This window comes from Miniopterus natalensis, chromosome X (genome assembly GCF_054644295.1).
Source record: "Miniopterus natalensis isolate mMinNat1 chromosome X, mMinNat1.hap1, whole genome shotgun sequence".
NCBI lineage: Eukaryota > Metazoa > Chordata > Mammalia > Chiroptera > Miniopteridae > Miniopterus > Miniopterus natalensis.
The window spans coordinates 72398168-72414636 of NC_142103.1; the positions used below are offsets into that span (position 1 = coordinate 72398168).

At 46.0% G+C, this 16469-nt stretch overlaps 1 long non-coding RNA gene across 1 annotated transcript in view; it reads right to left on the minus strand.

Annotated features, from left to right (window-relative positions):
* Positions 1-4225: 4225 nt before the first annotated feature.
* LOC107545471 (uncharacterized) overlaps positions 4226-16469 on the minus strand; it is a 28032-nt gene continuing 15788 nt past the window's right edge. Inside the window, exons 2-3 of the long non-coding RNA XR_001604030.2 lie at positions 9022-12400; positions 4226-4433 (exon numbers count right to left, since the gene is read on the minus strand). This is a non-coding gene — a long non-coding RNA (uncharacterized LOC107545471). The remainder of the gene's footprint in view (positions 4434-9021; positions 12401-16469) is intronic.

A 16469-nucleotide genomic window follows, 5' to 3' on the forward strand; every position in this document is an offset into this window, starting at 1 on the left:
GAGCTGTAGGAACTGGGCATGGTTCTGAGGTAATGATAGAGGAGAATGCTAGAAACGGATATCATCGGTTCCCTTGACCTTCGGCGGGCGGGCGGGCGGGGGATGCAAGCTGGGGAGGAAGTGAAGAAAGTCCCTGAGCAGGCTAGGCTAGTGGGCCCTGAGGTCATTAATGGGCCCAGAATGGTTCCAAGGAGTGATGGCCAAGGCAGAACATTTCAGGAGGCCCGCTGGTTCAAGACTAGGGAGGGGGAGGGCAGGAAGAGGATGAAGACGCGATTAGTACCGATGCCACTGGTGGGACGCTAGGGCGCCTGGGGCAGTTGGGGGACAGGACCCGGACAACACGGGTCCCATCTGTAAGCTGATCGGTGGCAGCCTGAGCCAAGACAAAACCTCCAATACACCCTGGCAGGGAGACTGGCAGCGAACTCACTGGGCTCCGGCGCGCATGCCCCGAACCCGCCAATCGGGCCGCAGCCCCGGCCCCCTGACGTGCTTCCGGTTAGGTCAGGCCCCGTTGCTGTGGTTCCGAGGGCGGCCCGGGGATGCGGCCTTGCTGGGGCCTTCTTGGAAGGTTCTCTTCTGTTTGGAGAAACCCCCTCTCATTTTATTTGAGCTCCGCAGCCTCGGGGTCTCTTACTTGGCGCGAAATGTTCCGGCAGAAGACGGGTTTTCCGTACAGTTTGTGCCCTTGGGTTTCTCTGGACGGCAGAGGGCAGTAGTGCATCGTGTTCCGCGCCACGCGCCTCTTCCCCGCCCTTCGCGCTCGAAAAAACTTCTCGCAGTTTTTCCCTTCATTGGCAGACACTGTCTGGGCCCCGGCAGCCCCAGCAGCCATCTTGGCTGACGTGCTTCTTCAGTGGGTTCAGCTGTGAAAACTTGTACTGTGTACGCGGGAACGCTTTCTTTTCAAATCCCCTTTTCTTCTGAGCTGCTGCCTAGGTCGCTTAGCAACGTTTATCTCTGCTTCTCTGAAGGAGTCGTCATTGCGCTTCCCCAACTGGGGGTTTCTGGGCCTTTATGAATATATGCTTCGGTTATGACAGTCACTCAAACCGCAGTGTAGAAAATTTGGGGGACAGATAAAGTTACTCAAACCACAGTCCCATCATCCAATATTGAACATTAAGACTATTTTGTGCTCAGTTTCTTAGAGATATTTCATCAAACACAAGGTGTATTTTAAATATGGTAAGGCTGATGCTTGTGTCATGACTTCAACCTCTTTTTAAACTCATTTATACAATGTGGAAGGTCGTTTTTACATTTTTAGTTATCTGACTGAAAAATAATGCAGACATATTGCAATATGTTTGAACGTTTCTGTTCATCTTAAGTTGAATATGCAATGACCTGTGATCCAGAGACGGCAGCACAGCCCCTGTGGGAGAGCAGGGGCTGCGGTGCAGGTCTGCTGCCCCTTCCCTCAGCATTCGGGGGAGTTCTTGGCATTTAGTGAATGTTCAGTAAGTATTGTGAAATGTTTCCAGAATTTACTTTCGCGGAGATATATATATTTTCTATCTTTAGTCCTTGATTATAATATGCCAACTGTTTTGTATCGGGGTTTGTTTTGTTTTGTTTTGTTTTGTTTTTTGGCCCTTTGCAAGTCATCATTTCACTATGTCATTAGCATGTCTTAAAATCAGATCTTCTCACCTCAGCCTGTTCAGTTTGAAACCAGACACAATAGGTCCACACAACCTGTCGCTACTTCAGCCAATTAAGCGGAAACAAGGTTGAATCAAATATGAGCATTTATTCCATTTTTGCCGGCAAATGGGATAGCAGTGGCATTTGTCCACACAAAATCGGCTTTTATTGTTGCTTTCTGGTTTCAACAACTGTCGATACATTGGGAGTCTTTCCAAAAGGACCCTAACCTGCAGCATATTCACTTTATAGAACTTCTATTCTCCAATGCATATAAGGTTCTTTGGTCCAGTGGTTAAAAACTAATCACCCTAGCCTGACACCTTGGATGACTGATTTGGGCCATGTAATGAGCAGCAGGGGGCATAATGAAGAATACAGTGAACATGGACTAAGGGGCCTTGTGACTGACAGACATGCTATAAGAATTGGGAACACATACATCTGAGCAAGACTGGTCTGACTGCAATGGTCTTACCCCAAGTCCACATAATACTTCTGATGCTGCTTTAGCAGGCCTGTCACATAACTGAAAAAAGCCCCATATTTCATACGAAAAGTTTCTTTCTTTTTTTTTTATTAAAAACTTTAAAAATTGATTTGAGAGAGAGAGACGGAAAGAAACATCAATGTGAGAGAGACACACCAAGTGTTTGCCTTCTGCACTCGCCCCAACCAGGGCAGGGGATTGAACCTGCAACCCAGGTACTAGCCCTAGGCTGGGAACCCTTGATCCTTGGATGCGCAAGCAGATGCTCTAACCAGTGAGAACATAGGCCAGTACATAAAAAATTTTATTTTAAAGAGTACTGTACATACATAATCTGAACTCATTTATAGTGACAACTTCTTTGCCATAGGGGATTCCTTTGATTGGACATGCAGATCCTCCATAATATTTTCTTCCTGAAGGTCTCTTGCAGGGCCTTGGGCCAGAGCTCCAGGGAACTCCCTCCCAGTTCCAGCTCTGCCAGCCTTCCCGTTTTTGCTCTCTGAGTCTCTGCTTTCTGGGCCTGCTGTTTCCTCAGTTCTAAGACTCAAGCTAAGCTGTTGGTTGAACAGAGGGCACATCTAGGGAAGGGTGTGGTGAGAGCCCCTGCTGCCAGTACAGAAACTCCTCTTTTTTCTGGTTTGTATTGGAATTCTTTCTTTCCAAGAAACGTTTATTTTACTTTGACAAAGAGTATGATATCCCCTGGACTACATGGTCTCTGAGATTTCCTCTGTGCTCAGTCCCACAGACATGACAGGGAACATGGAGAGGAATGAAATTATAAACATGAATAGACCGGGCCGCCCACAGGAGTACCGGGCACTAAAATGAGCTCTAAGCCTAGGTCCCCAAGGCTCTCAAGTTACTCTTCCTGCCCTAGTGGTAATGAAAACATTATCTGAAAGCCAAACTTCCATCTTTTTTAAAGCCAATGTATTTTGGCTCGCTTATTCAAAACACTAGGCTGTACCCTGGGGTATATAAGTGACGGACTGCAGCACCACTATAAAAATGAAACTATAGAAATTTGAGTCTGTTTTTTAGCTTGTTGAGTTTTCCATGAAATATCTTTTCTGAAGAGCAAGTCTTACTTTTTCCTATATTTGTCAACTAATGGCATGTGTGGTTGTGTTATTTTGGCACAGACACCGTATTTTGTAATGTAAGGATGAAGGGAAATTCTTTAGTCCGCCTAAAATTATGATTCCACAGTGTGTGCTGTTGGCTGTTACAAAATCATGCCTCTGAGATTTCCTGAGCATATACTATGTGTCAGGCACCCCACTAAGTCCTTTGTATGTAGTGTGGTGCCATTGGTGACAGAAACCTTACCTGGCAAGGTAGTATAATTATTCCCATTTAACAGATGAGAAAGAAAATTGCTGCTTAGATCACTGTTCATGGGGTCTGTATAACATGAACCCTATGATAACTGAGGGGAGAGGCTTCCCTGGAATCTCATAATCAGGAACACTGATGCCTTGAAATGTTCGTATCCACCCAGTAGTGGACTAATTCATGCAAGTGATCCTGTAGAGCTGTTTGCTTTGGATGCTAGAAAATTAGGGTGAAATTAGTGGTAGAACTTGGGGAGAAAAAAATCTAGTAAAAGGGGTTCAAATAGATGTTAATGGCTTCATTCAGCTGACATTTGTTCCATAAGAACAGGTAACTCTGAGCTGATGCCCAATGCAGGTTGTACAGGGAAAGGGGAACAGGGCCATGTATAGCAAAACGGGGTGAGAGGTCTATGTACAGGCAGAGTTGAAGACAGGTCCATGACTGCGATTCCTCAGGTTTCCATTTCTTTTAACTGTCACAGATGTGTCGTTGGAATGGCTGGAAATTGGTTCAACTTATTTATGCCTCTTGCTTGGATCCTTGGTGCAGTCTCATTCCCTCTTCTGTTGGAAGAGTCCTTTGAGAGCTGTTTTTATATGGTTTGTTGTTTGTTACATATTGAGTGTTATAGGAGCTAACAAACAAGTTGCAGCAGGGATGAGAATAGAAAGGAAAACTGAGGTCTATTTTAATGAATCTACAGTATTTCCTCTTAGACAAGGTTTACTCCTGGACAAGTGTAAGTCCTTTCATCATAAGCTAATTTTATTTCTGATAGCAAAGCACAGGGATGTAAAAGTTTCGGGAATTGTGTCAAGAAGGCTCTCTTGGTGAGTTGAAGCAATCTGTTTCTTGGTTGATTTTCATAGCTTGGATGATCTATTCAGACAGGACAGTGCCTCAGGTCTTGTTTAATGTGACTGGATGCCCCTGATCAGGAGTTTTCCTATCAGAAGGAAAAAAGAAACAAAAAGGAAAGAAGATATGGAATTAGTGAATTTACTTCTATCTAACTTCATTTTGTTTTGTTTTTCCTGTTTTTAATCTTCACAGGAGGATGTGTTTTTTACTTCACTTTTAGAGAAGAAGAGGGAGGGAGGGAGGGAGGGAGGGAGGGAGGGAGGGAGGGAGGGAGGGAGGGAGGGAGGGAGGGAGGGAGGGAGGAACTTGGATTGGTTGCTTCCTCACTCATCCTGACCAGAAATTGAACCCTTGACCCTTCGGTGCATTGGAGGATGCTTCAAGGAACTGAGCCTTACCAGCCAGGGCTCATTTTGTTTTTTAATTACGTTTTCTGTTTTTTCTTATTTTCTTAAGTACTAATTTGAAAATTAATTCTTATATGAATTGTCATCAATTATTTTACATGAGTATATATAATAAATAAGTAGGTATTAAACATACGAAAGGATATAGAATCTCACAAACAATAAAAAATTATTTTAAAACAGCCCTGCACAGGAAGCTCAGTTGGTTAGAGCATCATCCCCATATGCCAAGGTTGAGGGTTCAGTCCCCATACAAGAATCAACCGATGAACGCATAAATAAGTGGAACAACAAATCGATGTTTCTCCTTCTATAATCAATAAAAAACTTAAAATATAAAACAATGTGATATACTTTTCACCTCTGAACTTGGCAACACTTTAAAAAATTGTCAGTACTTTCAGGATGCAATAATGCAGGCCCTGGCTTATGTTCTAGCTTAAAGGAATGTGGCAATATGTGTCAACTTGTAGGAATCTCTGCAATGCAAATTATCTAAAATGTAGGCATAAATTTATTCAAAGCTTGTCATACCATTATTTTTCATATTTCAAAAACCATGTAGGAATAGTGGAAGATGCATTTCATTCAGGATAGGCTAAATTGATTTTTAAGAAAATATATGAATGACCTAATATCAACCATAAAAACTTCACAAGTGTGTATTATATACGGAACTATCACAAGGAGGTAAAAATGAAGGTGATATGCAAAACATGTTGAAAATGGTTAGGTCATGGATGATTTACTCTCTTTTTCTTTTTTCTTTTCTCTGTCTTCCCCAATGACTACAATCAGAAGAATTTCCTTTATAGCCTGAGAGACAAATAATGGAGCGGATATATGACAAATCTTACTGGGTTTTGTAAACTTCTATGTTCACTGGACAGCATCAAGGGAGCAGTTGGCCTTCACCATGGCAACAGTAAAATAAGGATGCTGGAGGACAGACAAAACAAATGGATTTCCCATGTTGATAATACAGTGTTAAGCAAAAACAAAGCCAAAAATATAGCTTCTGTCCTTAGGAAGATTACAGTATGATATTTTCCTTGGAGATAGGATTCAGGGTGTTTCTGCTTTTATCTCAGGTATGTATCTATATTCCCTGTTTTAAACTACTTACACTTTAAGGAAGAGAAATGAAAAACATTTTCAAGTCTTTTCAAATGATTTTTAGAACACCTAACTCATGCTAAAAATCTAAGTTTTAGAAAAGATGTTGAAGTCACAATGCAACATGAATCTCATTGTATGTGCAGTGCAACCTTATGGATGAGATCTCTGAAGAAATTTATCACAAATTATTATTAATGGTTATCAGTGGGTGATGGAACTGGTTTAGATTACTTTATTATATTTTATCAGTTCTCCAAATTTTCTACAGTGGGGATTGAGTGAGTAGGGTAACTGAAGAATATATTGATAAAAGCTCAAACAACTTGTGGAAAGCCAGTGAGTGACAAGAGCATTCAGAGAAGCAGAAATAAAAAATGCTAAGCAACCTAGGCTTCAAATTTTCAGTAGGGTGGCCAAGGAATGGAGTAGTTTAGCTTGAGAATAGGCCCCAGAACAGAAAGGAAGTGACAATTCTCTGTGAAATTGCTCAGCTTAGTTTTTTCAAACACAAAGGGAGAGGAATGGGGACATTTAATGGCTTGACACTGCCCTCTGTTGTCCATAAAAACTCCGCACAATCATTCCGAGAAGGAAATCCCTGGTTTTCACTGGATTTCTCATAAAAGACGACATACTTTGTTTCAGGACCCACTACCAGGTGATGGTTATGCTCTGAAAAAGCAGAGAGGAGCCCGATAGACCCTTGCGAACCTGCACCAGTATGGCCACTTCTTTAGACCCGCTCTCAGAATGATACAGCAATAGAGGCCGGAAATCCTACCCCAGGGACCAGGGACCAAGGAAGCCATGGCCCATGTTGCCCTAAGACTGGCAGGTTCTGGGCCTGCCTGCACCAAAGCGAAGTGAAATTGGTGCCACTTTCCCACCCAATCTCTCCTAGAATTCTGCCGCTCGCCCCCCGCATTGCAAATGTCAGGTGATGGAGAGGAACTGTCTCACGAATGTTCCAGCCACTCCATCACCCTACCTTCAGGGCCTGTAAAAATCCTGTGGTCATCCTCTCTAGCTTGTGATCACGGTGTTTCCATGGCATACTCACCGTCCTCCTATCAGTTCTCACTCTTCTGAACCCTCCCAGTGAGCTGAGGAGTCACATGCCTGACTCAGTGAAGTCCTTAATCTCTCCGACTTCAGGTATGTTCTCTGCCCTGCCCATGATGATGCCCTGGGCACCAGAAAACCCCACATCCATCAATGGTGTCCCTTTCTCAGCTTTCTCCACTCATATCACCTCAAAACCATGCCAGTTCCTCCACTTTCCTTCCTTTAATGCCTCCCTTTTTTTAAAAAAAAAAATATATATATATATATTTATTGATTTCAGGGAGAGGAAAGGAGGGGGAGAGAGATAGAAACATCAATGATGAGAGAGTCATTGATAGGCTGCCTAGCCCACAACCCGGGCATATAGCCCTGACCGGGAATCGAACCCCGATCTCCTGGATCCTAGGTCAATGCTCAACCGCTGAGCCACGCCCGGCTGGGCTAGTGCCTCCCTTTAGATAGCCTTCAAGCTGCGTGCGGGGGCCACCTGGGACTAGCCCCCACTGGACTCCTCACCTTCCACCAAGCCAGTCCTTACCCACATTACCAAGGGCTATAAATTCCCCCTCTGACACACCTTGCTTGCTCCTTTCCATCCCCTCCATCGTCTCCTGCTGTGCCCCAATTAAGGCATATATCCCTACCTGTACCTGAGCACTTGAGTATTGATGACAATTTAAGCCTTACTTAATTTTCTTTTTTTAAATATATCCTTATTGATTTCAGAGAGAGGAAAGGAGAGGGAGAGAGAGAGATAGAAACATCAATGATGAGAAAGTCATTGATCGAGCTTGCAACCTGGGCATGTGCCCTGACAGGGAATCAAACCCCGATCGCCTGGATCCTAGGTTGATGTTCAACCTCTGAGCCATGCCTGGCCGGGCCTTACTTAATTTTCTTGAATCCATTACTAGAAGAACATTGATTCTCACTTTCACCCTCATCCTACCAACACCAGTGCCTTACTCACTAGCAGCACTCTTCCATTCCAATGATCTTCCCTAATAATTTATGCAGAACAGGAGCTATGAGGTAGGGCTACTCACCTCACATTCTCTGCTGCTCCTGGGCATACCTGCACCTGACTGCAGCCAGCCCCCACCTGTGCTCGGGATCCCATGCCTTCCACCTGCTCAGGGGCTTTGCTCCTGCACTAATCAACCCTCTCCTGAAATATCACCTGCTCTTTGTATATTGGACTATCCCACAACTAATGGAGGAAACCCAACCCCCTTCCCACATGTCATTCTGCAGCTACTGGCACATTAATGGATGATGTTCAAAGCAAAACTGTCTCAGCTTCTCCTGAGACCATTTGCTCCTCAATCCCCTTCAATAAGGCTTTTGAACCTATCACTCTGCTGAAACTGGTCTACTCAAGGCCATCCTTAATATCCATATTTCCTGATCCACAATCAATTTTCGTGCTCATCTTAGATAACCGCTCTGATGCCTTTGGCACCTTTACCCACTCCATTCTCTATCACTCTATTTATCTCTTTTGGAAAGAAGGAAGAGTCATATGACAACATACTCTCCTCTTGTTCTCGACAAGGTACACATTCCACAGTATGCTCCATTGACCTGCACAAAGTATGGGAAATCTTGAGTCAACATGAAAGAGAAAACACAGAAGAGAGCATCTGTTCCAGTCACTGGGGGACGACCTGCAGAAGCAGTGACAGGCAGAGATCAGAGACCTCAGAGAACGGGGGTGAGTCAGGAAGTACATGGGCCATTCACATGCTTGCACCTCACCTTACTTACCAGATTGGAAGCAAACTCAGAGCTCCTTTGCTCTCCCCATTCCGGCTCAGAGGGTGGGCCCCGCTGATGATCAGCACAGTGGGGCAGAATAAATAAACCAAAGGGCCCCTGCATCTGAGGGGCACCCGTGAACCTGGGATGTCAGCACACCATCCCCACACGCTCCTCTTGTACCCACATCCAATCTGTCCCTGTGAGAGGGAGCCTTGGGGTCCTTGCGTCCTCCTGCCTTTAACCCAGGACAACGTTTATCCAGCATGCCATCAACGGACCCCTAAAACATCACAGCAAGAGGAGAGGCCCAGCCAGACTCACCGAGTGGAGGAGCTGATGAGGGCTGTCACTGACATGAGCAGGGTCTCAGCAAGGCCGTCCTTCCCTCCACAGGCCATGCCAGGCTCCTCTCCGTTAAATGACAGGGGCCTTCACTCCAAGGCCTGAGTCCTGGAGCTGGGCTTCAGGAAAAGGTTTCAGGGGCCAGGAATGGAAGGCTGAGGGAAGGTGCAGAAAGTCAGTATTTTTATTAGGAGAAGGCGGTGTTTTCCTTCTTATTTCTTTAGAAGGTAAATCGTGCCAGAGTCCTCCCTAGAGCTGAGAGGCTGGGGTGAGAATCGCAGTAGTTGCTGACAGACCCAGAGTATGTCCCAAGATCTCTTGCTCAGCCTGCTGTGTCCTCAGGGAACCTCCTCTTCAAGGGGGACGCTGCCCTCATCTCCTACACAACTGGGCCCTGAGCAGGGGCACTGCCTTTTGTCCAGGGAGAGCAGCAATCAAACCCTCCTGGTGATGGGCAGGTCTCAGGTGTCCACTTCTGGGCACCTCGGGTGCCCCTGGCCCCTTCAGTGCGTTTGCCACAGAGGAGAGCCCATTGAATACTGCAGACCCAACAATTACATGTGAGAAACGGGGTCAGGGGTGACAGGCTCACTGTACATGGGGCTCCGTGACTTAGAAGACCTTTCATCCCATTGCCCCATTTGGTTCCTGCACCTCAGAAAATCATACCTTCTACCCCCTTCATCTTAAGGAGACGAAGTGCGCTGAGGCTGTAGAGTCTCTCAAGGGGACAGCAGGGTCTAGTCCCAGAGAAGCCACAGGAATCTTGGGTCTCAACCTGGTGACCTAAAGGGTCAACTTGTAGGAAGGGCTGGTTCTACTATTTCCAGTCATGTCCCACCTCATCCCCTTTCCTCATCTTTTGCTGTCTCACCTCTGATCCTTACCCTCGGAAACAGGGGTAATGAGCTTTAGACAGACAGAGATTGCCCTACAAAGACCTTGAGTTCTTATAGTGTCTGCCTGTAGCTATGGCAGAAATCTCTTATATACTGGACCCTGTTCCTGCTCTGGAGAGCATATGCCCCCAGTTATTTCACGGTGACCTGAGATCTGTGGCCCTCGGGTAAGATATTAAAAGACTCGAGTCATGTTTCTCCCTGCACTTCTAACAACCCACCATAACTTTTGTGGTGACCTGGGACTAGATGGATACCTCACCTTTGCAGGGACCAGAATCACAAGGGAGTTCTTTTCTATGGCCCGGCCCTCTGTTCCTCCTCTGAGGGACCCCAGAGCACAGCCTCATCACCACCAGATAGGAGTGACCGAGGCCAGTCTCATCAACAGGGCTTAGATTGACAAATGCTTTAAATCCATCCAAATCCAGGACGCAGAGAAGACAAAGCTCTTCTAGCTTCTCATAGCTTCTTGGGCTTCTGTGGCCCTGAAACAAGAAATGTCTTTGCAGAAGATATTTTGTATGAATCTCGGGGCGAGTCAAATGCTCATGTCTCCAGCTCCTGCCATCACTCCAAGCCCAGGCTCCTTGCATCCCCTGCCTTCATCTTAGGACTGCTGTCTGATCTACCAGTATAACTCATCCTCCTTCTTATGCTTCTTTTTCCAAATCTTCCCAATTCTTCTACCTGGATTATCCTCTTCAGTTAGTTCATTCAATCTTTATCTCTCCCCCGATATCACCTACTGAGAGGCCTTTTACTTGGGTGATATTATGTCTCTCAACCTGTTGCTCCCTGGGTCACAGAGGTAAGAATGGGTGTAGGAGTGAGGATGGGGGTCTTCCTGCAGATCCTGTGCTGCTTGAAAACCCTGTTCCTCCCTCCTCAACTTAAAGCATCTCCTCTGAGGCTCATGCCTTAGGGATTTCTGGTGCCTGCATCTTCGGGTGTTCTGTCTTGTTTGGGGGACAGTAAAAAACATAGTGAAAAGCAAACAGCCCTCTGCTTCTAATACCCATGTCTTGATTCCTTGGAAGTCAAGCTTGTAGAAACTGTAAATGCGAGTAGATTTCCCTTTCTGTTACCTCTCCATTCCTCCTCAGTGACAGTTCAGGAGAGAGGAGTGATGCTAAGTGCAAGAGTAAAGCCCCTGAACAGATGGAAGTCATGGGATCCTGAGCGCAGGTGATGGCTGGCTGCAGTCAAAAGCAGATATGCCCAGGAGCAGCAGAAAATGTCAGGACAAAAACAGGTCTATTGGTGTGGGAAGCTCTGAGCTGTCACAGCTCATTGTCCTCTCCATTGGAATGGAAGAGGGTTGCTAGTGAGTAAAGTAGTAATGTAGGTAGAATGAAGGTGACAGAGAGAAGCAATGGTCTCCTGGTGATGGGTTTTAAGATAAACAATTCAGTAAGGCTTAAATTTTTGGCATCAGTGTTTAGGTGCTCAAATACAGGCAGGGGTGTGTCTCTTACTGGGGAACAGTAGAAGAGTGTGGAAGAGGGAGAAAGGAGCTAGAGAGGAATGTTAGAAGCAGAGTTTATAAGCCAGGGTAGGCTGGGTAGGGTGGGGCCTGGTGGATGGTGAGGAGCGCTGTGGGGTCCACACTGGAGGCCCCTAGAGGTCGAAGGGTTTCTAAGCAGCAGCATTAGAAGAAGGGACAGGGTGTTGGAGGCGATCAGAGAGGGAATGCTAAGAAAGGACATCAATGAGCAGCGCTGGGTTTCCTGATGCCCAGGGCATGACTATGGGTAGGTGGACACAACATGGGAAGAAGTAAAACCTCCTTGAGCACCTATAGTGTCTGGGATGACCAGGTCAGGCTCCTGCACCTTGAGGTTACCAGGAGGGTTCAGAGGAATGAGGGCTGAGAGGAGGATGGGGCCTGTGTCATAACAGGAGTTCTTTCATGGCTGGGGCCAGGGGTATCAGGCAGGTGATAGGGAGGGAATTGGAAAGGGTCCTGCATGTGTGGCTGTGGCAGTTGGACCACAGGAACTGGAAATCACTGGTCTGGTCCATCGGCCTAAGATTCCAAAACTGCAAGAAAACCTCTAGTGTGTGCCCAATGGAAGACTGGCAGGGATCTCAGTAGGACCCTCTGTGCACATCCAGAAGTGGCCAATCAGTGTGTAGCCCCATCTTCAAGAGTTTCCTTTTTGGGTGCTAGCACTTCCTCATGGTGTTGCTGTAATTCTGAGCGTTTGACTATGAAAGTGGCCTTACTGGGGCCTTTGCATTTATTGTGTGATTTTCTGTGTTCTTTCCATAGTCCTAATCAATTTTGGTAGCATATTCCCAGGCTCTCCGCAAAAATCTTCCAGGTAAGACGCTTTTCTTGTGTGATTGGTGGCACTGTTTCTTTGGTCAGCAAGCGGCAGTGTGGCACTTTGCAAGAATCCTGCTCACTTCTCTCCCACCCTTCGCTCTTAAAAAAAAATGAAAGAGCAATTTTTCTGAAAAAAAAAAAAAAAAAAAAAAGTGGAATTACAAATCAAGAAAATCCTGGAAGAAAACATAGGCAGTGAAGTCACAGAAATCTCATTTAGTGGAATTTTCACAGATACATCTCCTAGGGCAAGAGAAACAAAATAAAAAATAAAAAATGGGACTGCATCACACTAAAAAGCTTCTGCACAGCAAAAGAAATCAGCTTCAAAATACAAAGGAGCCCCAAGGCATGGGAGAACATATTTGCCAAGGATGCATCTGATAAGGGGCTAATTTCTAAAGTGTACAAAGAACTCATACAACTCAACAACAGGAAGACAAACAATCCAATTAAAAACTGGGCAAAGGACCCAAATAGACACTTTGACAAAGAGTACATACAGATGGCTAAAAGACATAGGAAAAATGCTCAATGTCACTAATTACCAGAGAGATGCAAATTAAAACCACAATGAGGTACCACTTCACAACTGTCAGAAGGGCTGCCAACAACAAATCAACAAATGACACGTGCTGGCAAGGGTGTGGAGAAAGGGGAACCCTGCCTGGTACACTGCTGGTGGGAATGCAGAGTGGTGTAGCCACTATGGGAAAACAGTATGGAGGTTCCTCAAAATATAAAACAATAGAATTGCCCTTTGACCCAGTAATCCCACTCCAAGAAATATACCCTAAGAATCCTGCAACACTAATCACAAAGGATATATGCACCACTATGTTCATAGCAGTGCAATTTACTATAGCTAAGATCTGGAAATAGCCCAAATGCTCATCAGTAGATGAGTGGATAAAAAACTCTGGGATATCTACACCATGGAATACCAAGCAGCTATAAAGAAGAAGGATCTCTTACCCTTTGGGACAGTATGGATGAACCTGGAGAATATTATGCTAAGCGAAATAAGCCAGGCAGAGAAAGACAAATATCATATGATCTCACTTATATGTGAAATATAAAAACATAATAAACTGATGAACAAAATAGATTCGGTGACTGGAAGCATGTATCACACTGAGGAAACTCTGAAGGTGGAAGGTGGGTTGGGAGAGATTAAGCAAAGAATCTATATACATATATGCATAACCCATAGACACAAACAAAAGTGTGGGGGAGGTCCAGGGCAAGAAGTGGGTGCAGGGTGAAACGGTTCAATGCAGAAAAATGGGACATCTGTAATATTTTGAAAAATTAAAAAAAGATAAGAAAATGGTCATAAAGAAAAATGACCCAGCCCAGCCGGGCATGGCTCAGCCATTGAGCCTAAACCTAAGATCCAGGTCAGGGCACATGCCCCAGTTGCAGACTCCATCCCCTGTCAGGGGCGTTCAGGGGGCTGCTGATCAATGACTCTCTCATCATTGATGTTTCTACCTCTCTTCCTTTCCCTTCCTCTCTCTGAAATCAATAAAGATATATTTAAAAAATAAAAAAATAAAAAGCAATGCTTATATATAAATTTATTATATTTAATTTTTTAAAATATATCTTTACTGATCTCAGAGAGAGGAAAGGAGAGGGAGAGAGAGAGAGAGAGACATCAATGATGAGAGTCATTGATCGAGCCTGCAACCCGGAAACATGCCCTGACCTGGAATGGAACCTGATCGCCTGAATACCCAGTCGATGCTCAACCACTCAGCCATGCCCCGTCGGGCAGGAATGCTTATGTAATAAGTTAAAAGGAAAAGAAAAAGAAAAATGACCCAAAAAGGGCCAAATTAAAACAAAAACCCAATAGAAAACTGTTGGTATACTATAATTAAGGACCAGTTAAAGACAATATACACACACACACACACACACAAATATATATACAGAATATACATATCATATATATCATATATATCATATATCATATAATATATATCATATATATTATATATACACATTATATCATATTATATAAATATATATCCGCAAAAGTAAATTCTGGAAACATTTCACAATACTTACTGAACATTCACTAAATGCCAAGAACTCCCCCGAATGCTGAGGGAAGGGGCAGCAGGCCTGCACCGCAGCCCCTGCTCTCCCACAGGGGCTGTGCTGCCATCTCTGGATCACAGGTCATTGCATATTCAATTTAAGATGAACAGAAACGTTCAAACATATTGCAATATGTCTGCATTATTTTTCAGTCAGATAACTAAAAATGTAAAAACGACCTTCCACATTGTATAAATGAGTTTAAAAAGAGGTTGAAGTCATGACACAAGCATCAGCCTTACCATATTTAAAATACACCTTGTGTTTGATGAAATATCTCTAAGAAACTGAGCACAAAATAGTCTTAATGTTCAATATTGGATGATGGGACTGTGGTTTGAGTAACTTTATCTGTCCCCCAAATTTTCTACACTGCGGTTTGAGTGACTGTCATAACCGAAGCATATATTCATAAAGGCCCAGAAACCCCCAGTTGGGGAAGCGCAATGACGACTCCTTCAGAGAAGCAGAGATAAACGTTGCTAAGCGACCTAGGCAGCAGCTCAGAAGAAAAGGGGATTTGAAAAGAAAGCGTTCCCGTGTACACAGTACAAGTTTTCACAGCTGAACCCACTGAAGAAGCACGTCAGCCAAGATGGCTGCTGGGGCTGCCGGGGCCCAGACAGTGTCGGCCAATGAAGGGAAAAACTGCGAGAAGTTTTTTCGAGCGCGAAGGGCGGGGAAGAGGCGCGTGGCGCGGAACACGATGCACTACTGCCCTCTGCCGTCCAGAGAAACCCAAGGGCACAAACTGTACGGAAAACCCGTCTTCTGCCGGAACATTTCGCGCCAAGTAAGAGACCCCGAGGCTGCGGAGCTCAAATAAAATGAGAGGGGGTTTCTCCAAACAGAAGAGAACCTTCCAAGAAGGCCCCAGCAAGGCCGCATCCCCGGGCCGCCCTCGGAACCACAGCAACGGGGCCTGACCTAACCGGAAGCACGTCAGGGGGCCGGGGCTGCGGCCCGATTGGCGGGTTCGGGGCATGCGCGCCGGAGCCCAGTGAGTTCGCTGCCAGTCTCCCTGCCAGGGTGTATTGGAGGTTTTGTCTTGGCTCAGGCTGCCACCGATCAGCTTACAGATGGGACCCGTGTTGTCCAGATCCTGTCCCCCAACTGCCCCAGGCGCCCTAGCGTCCCACCAGTGGCATCGGTACTAATCGCGTCTTCATCCTCTTCCTGCCCTCCCCCTCCCTAGTCTTGAACCAGCGGGCCTCCTGAAATGTTCTGCCTTGGCCATCACTCCTTGGAACCATTCTGGGCCCATTAATGACCTCAGGGCCCACTAGCCTAGCCTGCTCAGGGACTTTCTTCACTTCCTCCCCAGCTTGCATCCCCCGCCCGCCCGCCCGCCGAAGGTCAAGGGAACCGATGATATCCGTTTCTAGCATTCTCCTCTATCATTACCTCAGAACCATGCCCAGTTCCTACAGCTCCCTAAAATGCCCCCACTTAGCCTTCAAGCCGGTGGACAGTGACCGGCTGTGGGGTCCACACTGGAAGCCCCTAGAGGTTGAAGGCTCTCTAGGCAGAGGCATTAGAGGAAGGGAGCTGGTTGACCCGGGCGGGCTTCAGAGATTATCAGAGAGGGAAAGGTAGGAAGGGACGTCACGGAGCTGCACTGGGTGTCCTGATGCCCAGGGAATGACTACAGCTAGCTGGACACAAGGGGAGGAGAAGGAAAACTTCCTCGAGAACCTAGAGTGTCCGGGTTGACCGGATCAGGCTGGTGGACCTTGAGGTTACCAGGAGGGTGCAGAAGAATGAGGGCTGAGCCTGTGTCATAGAAAGAGCTCTCTCAGGGCTTGGGAATGGGGGAGCCGGAGGAGGATGGCCAAGGGACTGGTCAGGTTCCTGTAAGCATTGCGGTGGGGTGTCTGCGGCGGTCAGGCCACAGCACGTGGACATCATTGGTCACGTCCCTCGGCCTAAGTTTCCAACACTGTCTGCAGGAAAACCTCTGGTGTAGGTGGGCTGGAAGAAGGGCAGGAACCTCAGTGGGACCCCCAGCACGTATCCAGAACTGACCAATCAGGGCGCAGCCTGGTCTTCTGGCGGTTCCATTTGGGGTCTCAGGACCGCTTTCCAGT